At 32.7% G+C, this 10,072-nt stretch overlaps 1 non-coding gene across 1 annotated transcript; it reads left to right on the top strand.

Annotated features, from left to right (window-relative positions):
- The first annotated feature begins 205 nt into the window (after positions 1–205).
- Positions 206–312, top strand: LOC118146977 (U6 spliceosomal RNA). The gene has a single exon (XR_004733160.1). It is a non-coding gene; the product is annotated as a U6 spliceosomal RNA (small nuclear RNA).
- Positions 313–10,072: the final 9,760 nt, after the last annotated feature.

Consider the following 10,072-nt stretch of genomic DNA (forward strand, 5'->3'; position numbering starts at 1 on the left):
AAGCAATGGCAGCAAAAGCCAAAATAGACAAATGGAATCTAATTAAACTTAAGAGCTCCTGCACAGCAAAAGAAACTATCAATTGAGTGAACCAGCAACCAATGGAGCACGAAAAATTGTTTGCAATCTACCCATCTGACAAAGCGCTAATATCCAGAATCTACAGAGTACTTAAGCAAATTTACAAGAAAAAACAAACGATCCCATGCTCGCTTCGGCAGCACATATACTAAAATTGGAACGATACAGAAAAGATTAGCATGGCCCCTGCGCAAGGATGACACGCAAATTCATGAAGCGTTCCATATTTTTTTAAAAAAACAAAAAGCAAACGATCCCATCAAAAAGTGGGCAAAGGATATGAACAGACACTTTTCAAAAGAAGAGATTTATGTAGGCAACAAACATGAAAAAAAGCTCATCATCACTCGTCATTAAAGAAATGCAAATGAAAACCACTGGGATACTACCTCACACCAATTAGAATGGTGATCTTTAAAAAATCCAGAAATAACAGATGCTCATAAGGATGTGGAGAAAAGGGAACATTTTTACACTGTTGGTGGGAGTATAAATTAATTCAACCATTGTGGAAGACAGTGTGGCAATTCCTCAAGCATCTAGAAATAGAAATATCATTTGACCCAGCAATCCCATTACTGGGTATATATGCAAAGGATTACAGATTATTATAAAGACACATGCACATATAAAGAAAATGTGGCACATATACATCATAGAATACTGTGCTGCCATAAAAAGGACAAGTTCATGTCCTTTGCAGGGACATGGGTGAAACCGGAAACCATCATTCTCAGCAAACTGACACGAGAACAGAAAACCGAACACTGCATGTTCTCACTCATAAGTGGTGTTGAACAATGAGAACACACAGACACAGGGAAGGGAGCATCACACATCAGGGCCTGGGGGATGGGGGACTAGGGGAGGAATAGTAGGGGCTGGGGATATTGAGGAGGGCTAGCATTAGGAGTAATATGTAATGTGGATGATGGGGTGATGGATGCAGCAAACCACATTGCTGTGTATGTACCTATGCAACAATCCTGCATGTTCTGCACATGTACCCCAGAACCTAAAATGTAATAAAATATATATATTAAAAAAAAGAAATGAAATCAGTATATTAAAGAGACGTCTGTACTCCCCTCCAAACAAAAAAAAAAACTATCAAGGAGGTTCTGCAATTTATGTGATCTCCTAGATGCACGATTTAAGGAATAAAAATGAAGAGTCAACAGAGAAGAATCTTTTGCAATGACTTAGACTATTTTGTACATTGACTCTTGCTCCCATGAAGTAGGCAAGGGGATGATGTTTCTACTAACTGTAAACAAGGGAGAGGGTCTTTCAAGAAGACAAAATAGATAACGTAAGTTTAGAAGCATAAAGATTGCATGAGACACTGTGGCTAACCTGGCCTGATGTACAAAGTAAAATAAGGGAAGATGTAGCAGTGGGAAAAAGCTGTATTTCCACCTACTTAGGGATAAAAGTGTCTGATGAAGGGGACTGCATGAGGAACATGTGATGGAAAACAGACATGGAACTATCTTATGAGGGAACATATTTAAAAGAATCACCTTGAGAGTAAAGAGAAAACCGGGAAAAAAATCACGGATTCTCAGGATATAAAGTAAGTTATCAGGGATTAAAGGGTCCACATAAAGGAGGTATACTTGTGTCTGGTGAATTGTAGTTGGAAGTTACTTGAGATAATATTTCCAGGAAAAACATCAATTTTTCATAGCAGAATTATCTCTCGACATTAACACTAGATCACAAACAACACTAGTAAAAAGTCTGCCCCACTTGTTGAAAAAAAGAATATTATCTCTCTATGATCATAATCTTGAAGAAGTCAGAAACTGGGGCTCCACAATGGGCTAGGGAGTCTGTAAGAGAAATTGGAACTACTTCCATCCTTCACTATAGCTTCCAAGACTGAAAGAGACCCAATCAGGAGACTAGAAAAATCTTGAAGTGAAGTCTGGAGTTTTGATGATTATACTGAACACAAATTTAAAAAAAATAATAAAAGATAACATTTGTTAAATGCATAAATATTATGAGGAAAACTATGAATCTTAGCTCAGCTTTCACTGAAAGCAGGTAAACAAGTAGCTCCTAAAATAGATTAGAGGTTCTGTGGAAAAAAAACAAAACAAAACAATGTTGAATTATGGTTGTGATTTATTGAGTTCATTTCTAGTTTATATAATAAACTAGATTTAAGAAAAACTTGAATTGGAAAACATGCATTGTTCTTGAATAGGAAAGCTAATATAAATATACTAATTGTTTCTAAGCTAATTCATAAGTTTGATATATTCTTTATTTAAATTAGTTAAGAAACAAAATTAGTTTAAATCAAGAAAAATTAATTTAGCTAATGTAAGAGTAATACTACTTTTATGCATAGTTGCTAGCAATGAAACTTGAGACCTGAAAAATAATCTAAAGACGTTTTTTAAAAGTGCCAAATTATAATCATCTTAGCATTATTTCGAGGAACAGAGAATGATTGGGCAATTGGCTTCCAATTTCTCAGAAGGTTATTCCCAGGGAAAAATAGAAGGCAGATTTTTCAGAAATAGTCTCTTGGCATGATCTTGCTGTAAACTAAATTATGAATTATAAAATAAGTTCCAAAATTTCACTGAGACTTGAATCAATAGGAAAACATACATTGTTTTTGAATAGGAAAGCTAATATAAAGATACTTATTGTTCCCAGACTAATTCATAAATTTGACATATTCTTTTTTTTTTTTTTGAGACGGAGTTTCGCTCTTGTTACCCAGGCTGGAGTGCAATGGCGCAATCTCGGCTCACCGCAACCTCTGCCTCCTGAGTTCAGGCAATTCTCCTGCCTCAGCCTCCTGAGTAGCTGGGATTACAGTCACGCGCCACCATGCCTAGCTAATTTTTTGTATTTTTAGTAGAGACGGGGTTTTACCATGCTGACCAGGATGGTCTCTATTTCTTGACCTCGTGATCCACCCGCCTCGGCCTCCCAAAGTGCTGGGATTACAGGCGTGAGCCACCGTGCCTGGCATATTCTTTATTTAAATTTCTTTCTGGCTTTTCTAACAGCTTTAAGGCTTTTTTTCATTTTGGTATGATCCTTTTATCCTTTGTTTAATTTTTATAATTTATTTAATATTACAGTATTCTCTTAAGTAGTCTCTGCTTTAGGTCTTTACATAGTTGCAGGCATAATCTTTCTATAATTTTAATATTTTTGTATCTATCTCTGTGTAAAATTCTTTAGTGACTTTCTGATTTCTCCTAAGCAAAGTTCACACTCCTGGCTGAAGAATGCAGGTTCTCCAGGAACTAGTGCCTGACTGTATCTCCTGGCCTTGTGTTGCTCACTCTTTTCTAATGCACTCTGCTTTATACATCAGGCTGTTTAAGAATCAGCTGAAATGTTACTTCTACTATGAACCGTTACTAGATTCCCCATCTACCTTACCTTTTAGGTAAAATTGAACAGTTATACCTTTGACTCTCCTGAACTTGAAATGAGCGTTTATAGTAATATCTGTAATGCTTTATTATACCTAAAATTTGGATGACAACCTTTCTTAACTAGTCTGAATGGTTCTACTTTTTTGATGTTTGTATAACCTAGCAGGGCATTTACGTACATTAGATTTATAATAATTGTTGATTGATTGGATGTATCATTGAAGTTCCCACCCCATGTTTACATTGGTTCTGAAAATAGGGAATATCTATCTGAAACTCCATTTTCAGATTATTTATTGTTGTGTGATTATGTTTCATGACCCTTTTTTAAGATACCATATATGGGACACTATAGTGGATACCATGGTGTGTTATTTAGATCACTTTTCAGAATACAACTGCTAACATATAGCCCTAGGATGTGAAGCCTTTTAAGGAATTAATAAAAAGAACTTGATGATGATAACTCTCCTGCTCATGGTTACATACACTTCCTGGGACATCCAAGAAAGGCCTGAGTCCTTTACTTACAGGGCAACCCTGAAGAACCTAAGATGTTTCAGAGATCACTTTGCAGTGAGTTGAATCTTTGGATGAAACAACATTGCAGCCTAATTCTCCCTCCGAAGAATGTAGTTTTTTGTTTTTTTGTTTTTTTTTTTGCCACAGATATCAGCTTCAAGAAGAGAACATTTACATTCTTTTATGCTGTTACAGAAGAAATGTTTGTGCCTCAACCCCTAATTCATATGTTGAAATCCTAACACAGAATTTGGTGTGTTGGTACTAGGAGTTGTGTGGCCTTTGGTAGGGGTGTCATTAACACCCTTATAAAAGTTTAGCCCCACTGAGATCCCTGATTCCTTCTGCATATGAGGACACGTAGGGAAGATAGCCATCTGGAAAGCAGGAAATGAATCCTCGCCAGAAAGTAAATCTACTGGCACTTTGATTTTGGACTTCCCAGCCTTCAGAACTGTGAGAAATAAACAGTTTTGTTTAAACCCTTTATTCTATGGCATATTTATTATAGTAGCTCAAACTAAGACATACACTAGTCTCCCTGTTAGAATCTGCTTTTAGAAAATCTCAGCCTAAAATAGGTATGCAAGGTGATCCAGAAGGAAATTAGTTGCACATCATTTTTTATCCAAAATATTAGAGGATATCACATTTCACTAATAGTTAATGTGCACATGGATACGGAGTTTCCCCTCATATATGTTGCCAGGTATCACACACAATGTAAGAGATACCCTAAGAGAAGAGGGAGAATTCTCAATGTATAAGAGTTTCCACTTGTAGTCACATGATTGAATGGATTTATTTGTGTTAAATTGTCTAAGCTAAGTTTAGCTAAATTGTGTTAGCTAAACTAACACAATACATGAAAAAAGCTGACAAAGATATGTGTAAAAAGCACCAGAGATTGACAATAACCCTAGTGATACAAGTAAACAGAAAGCAAGTCATATAGCATTGAGAGTTCTCATGTTATTAGTTCTTGCTCACCACTAGTAAGAGATGACCTGTTTTCACATGGATTCCCTCAGAAGTCCTCCTTGACTATAGCTGGTGTGAAAGACTAAATTAGTGGAGTTGGAAAAGCTTTATAACCAATCTGTCAGATGATTGATATTTAAAAGTATGTTTTGGTTTTGTTTTTGCCATGTTCACTTTAGTTTTTGAATAAATATTTTCCAAGTAGCCACTAGTGATTTTTCTGCTCCTCTCGGCTTCTTCTCACCCTCCACTCCCAAGTAGACCCCAGTGTCTGTTTTCCCTTCTTTGTGTTTATGAGTTCTGATTTAGCTCCCACTTATAAGTGAGAACATGCAATATTTGGGTTTCCGTTCCTGTGTTAGTTTGCTGAGGATAATAGCATTATGTTCCATCCATGTTTTCACAGAGGACATGATCTCTTTCTTTTTTTATGGCTGCTTAGTATACCCCAGTGTACGTGTACCATATTTTCTTTATCCATTCTGTCATTCATGGGCATTTAGGTTGATTCCATTCATTTGCTACTGTGAATAGTGCTGCAATGAACATTTTTGTGCATGTGTTTTTATGGTAAAATGATTTATATTCCTCTGGGTATATACTCAGTAATGAGATTGCTGGGTGGAATGGTATTTCTGATTTTAGTTCTTTGAGGAATTGCCACACTGCTTTCCACAACGGTTGAACTAATTTACATTCCCACCAAAAGTGTGTGTGTTCCCTTTTCTCTGCTACCTTACCAACATCTGTTACTTTTTAATAATAGCCATTCTTACTGGTGTGAGATAGTTGTCTTTATGGCTTTGATTTGCATTTCTCTAATGATCAGTTATATTTAACCTTTTTTCATACACTCTAGGCTTAATATCTGGGTGATGAAATAATCTGTACAACAAACCCCCATGAAATGAGTTTACCTATATAACAAACCTGCACATGTATCTCAGAACCTAAAATAAAAATTTTAAAAAAAGAAGAGAGAAAAAGGAAAAGTAAAACCGTTCAGCACACTTTAAATCAATGCAGCCCAGTTACCAGCAGAAGAGAACAATTAGAAGCAGAGCTCTCTGAAATTAAAAAAACTGAGAACGGTATGACCTCATTTGAGTTATGTCTTTGAGATGGAAAGTAAAATAACTACAAACTCTTATTATCAGAGACTAATAATAAAAAAGAAAGAAATCTAGATAAGTACATTCAAAATGGGTCACTCATTGTGACTTTCTGAATTTACATCATTTTTTCATTTTTAAAAAAGTGAATGTGCATACTAATTTTCTTTTACCATCTGTTACCATAAGCTGTTAGACAAAATATAGCTATAAACCATAGTTATTAAATAAATATTTTCCAAAAATGAAAATTAAATCAAATCACAGAGATATCTTGCCTTCTAACTCTTGCATAAGTTTTTCTTTTGACATATCACCTGATTAAAACAAGAGTCTAAATATGTCAACAAGTTTGGCAATTAAACAACTCACTACTAAATAACAATCAGGTCAAAGAAAAAATGACTCTTAACTCATTCCCAAAATTATTCATAATTTTAGTGTGTTTTTTGAACAAAATTCAATTTTAGAAATTTTAGTTTACCTTACTACCAGGATTTAGTGAGTCATTATTCCTACACAAGAGAGTCACACTGAGGGTATGACAGCTTCATTCTATGCAGAGACGAAGACACCTACATGTGGCTTGCCCCTGTTAATTACTACTACAGTACACCAACTTTATAAAAGCTTCATTTAAGCTTCACCCTTCACCTAAGAGGCTGTGTAGTTTATTTGTAATTATTAGCAGATGGCCTCAGAACTCTCCATGCAGAATCCATTCTCATGACTTCTGCCATTAATTTTTGTGAAGTTAAAATCATTGCTCCCTCAAGTACCATTTTCATCACATTAATCAAGACTTTGAAGTAGATGTCTATATTGTTTAACATAAATTCTGAAATTGTCAGTCATCTGCAAATATCTGCTTTAATCACTTCTGTTGCAATTTAAGAAAACTTATTTCTCAAAACTATGATAAGCATTTGCCCTTTGGTTTACCAGGGTTACTATCTCGACTCCCAGTGTTTGCTGGCTGTTTTTATTGTCTCACTATGTTTCCTCTAATCTTACATTCACTCTTTCCTATGCCTTCATTACACTTGTAAAAGCATTGTTTTATCTGTCAAATAAAAATATCATTTTAGAACAACCATTCATAAAAATATTGAATAAAAGCTTTTAGTTAGTATTGATAATAAATTGTGGCTTATTTGGTTATCATTACAAATATAACAAATTCTTAAAGTTATTACTCCCAGTAAAAAAAAGGAAATGAAGTACAGTACATTCAGCTATACATTTAAGGAGATACTCGATGATTTGATAGGCTCACATAGTTTCATAAAAGGTCTTTTGATATATTAAAGACCATTCATAAATACATTTTTTATGGAATATTAAACTTGAGAAATTCTATACTTAGTACCAATGTGCTATTTGATAAATAATATGTTTTTCAAATAATTGTAATTAATATTAATTGAATTTTAATATAGAAGTTAAATCTCATACTTTAAATATACAAAATAATTTTGCATGAGAACAAAAAATATTTCTTCTAAGATTATAAAACAGTAATTACAAGATACATTTAAATATAAAATTAAGAAATAAAAGTACTTTGTTAGATTTTCTCATTTTAAAAAAGTAAATTTTTTTTTTATACTCACTTTAAACATTAGGGCTATATCCTAATTGCTAATGCAAGAAATTATATTTGAATGTAATGAAATAGAAGCTAAAATATGATTTGAAGAAAAGAAGTACAGTGTCTAAATGCAGGGATTAAATACTGGGGGGAAGCCATCTCAGTGAAGGTGAAACTGTATTACCTGTAACACACCATAAAATGCATTTTGATATATATCTTTAATATTATTTTATTGAAGTGAGAGACAATATAAAAAGAGGAAAATAATTTCTCAGGATCATGTGTTTCCAGATTACTCTAGTGTAGACATCCTTGTTCCTTGTTCCTCTTAATATTCCCTTTAACTTAACAATTCTTTACTTAAAACCAAAAAAGAAATATTCAAAATCACAAGGGAGAGTAAATATACAAATTTTCATGTTTTCATTTAATATCTGTTTAGGCTTCACAAGTTGATAATTTTAGAACTAGTTAGTGTAGTCACTGTTCATTTACTCTTAAAAACTTGGAAGTTATATAACTTGATAGAAGTATATTTGAAGAAAACCTTCATAGGTAAACTATAATAAAATCTACATAAAAAAGCAGATTAACTGCTAAAATGCTACATTGACTTCTATTATATTATGATAATTTAGTCCATTTTATTAAATGCACATTGTCAAATTAAGCTTAATTTATAAGTCTCTCCTAAGATATGCAACTAACAATTAAAAAAAAAACAAAACAAATTTATTGTCATTACCACTATTACTTTTGAATGTTTAACTGTATCATTTGCATTATGATGATTTCATTTTCTTTCTATTTATTCCCTAATTTTGTCTCATATCTAGAGTTTATCTCTTTGAGCACACACTTAAAAATCGGTTTTATCACCCTGTTGTGTGTAAGAAAATATATTTTCATGTTAGTAAACATAACATTTTGTTAAGGGCACTAAAGGTTTTTATTCTAATGCATGTTTATAGTTTGAATAACAATATGAGTATTATTAACATTTTTTCCCAAATGTTTTCAAAATTATCTAGTGGTATTTTTTTCCAGATACTTTTATACAGAACCATTGCAGTAATATTTTAGTGTAATGTTAAAATTTCTATAAGATAATAAGTTGATTATGTTTTAGTGGTTTTGATATGTACAAAGCAAGACTTCTACTTCATTCTTCGCTAAGCAAAATAAAAAGAGAACAATCCCTATAGCAAGAGTTGCATAATTATAATAAATTAAATATTTAACTCTAACCTGTTTCAAGATTTATTCTGGTAGGTACGTTAGAGAATGTTTATAAATATTTCATCATGATGGAGTTAGAGATATAAATCTGGAGAAATGTGTTTCAATAATTGATTTCATTTGTGTCCTTTTAACATAATTACTGTAATAGATATTTTAAGATATGTTTTTTTCTTCTCAGTGTCAAGTTTAGCAGACCAATATGTCTTCACTTGTTTATTTTCCTATATAAGAATTAGTCAAAAGTAGTCAAAAGTATATGTCTGAATGTTTATGATTGTCTGTATGTAAATATCTAAACACATATATATACATGTGTTTGTATATAAGTATCTATGCATATGTGTATGTGTGTGTTTATATAAATGTACGTGTAAACACAGGTTGTAGTTTGGTGCTCAGCATTTAGAAAGTAAAGTCTTCTTATAGTTTATTTACACACTATTACCCTAAGTAAAATGAAATCTGAAATACTAATCTCTAGTCAAAAATGTATATGATATATATATGTGTGAAAACAAAATAAAATTTAAAATCTACATGATTTATTGATTTTTCATTAGTTTGCATAAAAAAAGTCATCTGTAATACATGGTAAAATATTTGTTTAAATTACATGTACGTGATTTGCTTAAACATTTGCTTAAAAGCATGTTGTAGTTACAGTATTCTAAAGTAGTCGATTTTGGACTCTATTCTACCAGTGCTTAAAAAAAATTGTCTTAATCTCTAATCTGTATTTTTTCATATGATTCATGGAATGAATTTTCTAAAAAAGCAAGGCTTTTTACAAAACATAATCTTAGTGAAAATATTTTTCTGTGATTCTTCTATGAAACCAGTCATTAGTCATGTATTCCTTCGTCACTTAGATAAACAGGCCCACAATGCTCTAAACAAGCCCATTCTTCTATTTTCCTTTCTTTGGCTAGCATTGATTTGGTCTTTGTCTTTTCTTATAAAGGTAGTAATCCCTACTTCTAGTCATTATTCCCTCCATGGGTGGGAAACTGCCAGTGGTCACTTGAGTTCAGATTAACTCAGAAAATTATGTGGACGAATGTTGGTTGCTCAAGATTAAATTCAGGTCATTTTTTTTTTGTATTTATTTGCTCGGGTAACTTGTTCAC

The sequence above is a fragment of the Callithrix jacchus genome, chromosome 13, assembly GCF_049354715.1.
Source record: "Callithrix jacchus isolate 240 chromosome 13, calJac240_pri, whole genome shotgun sequence".
Taxonomy (NCBI): Eukaryota; Metazoa; Chordata; class Mammalia; order Primates; family Cebidae; genus Callithrix; species Callithrix jacchus.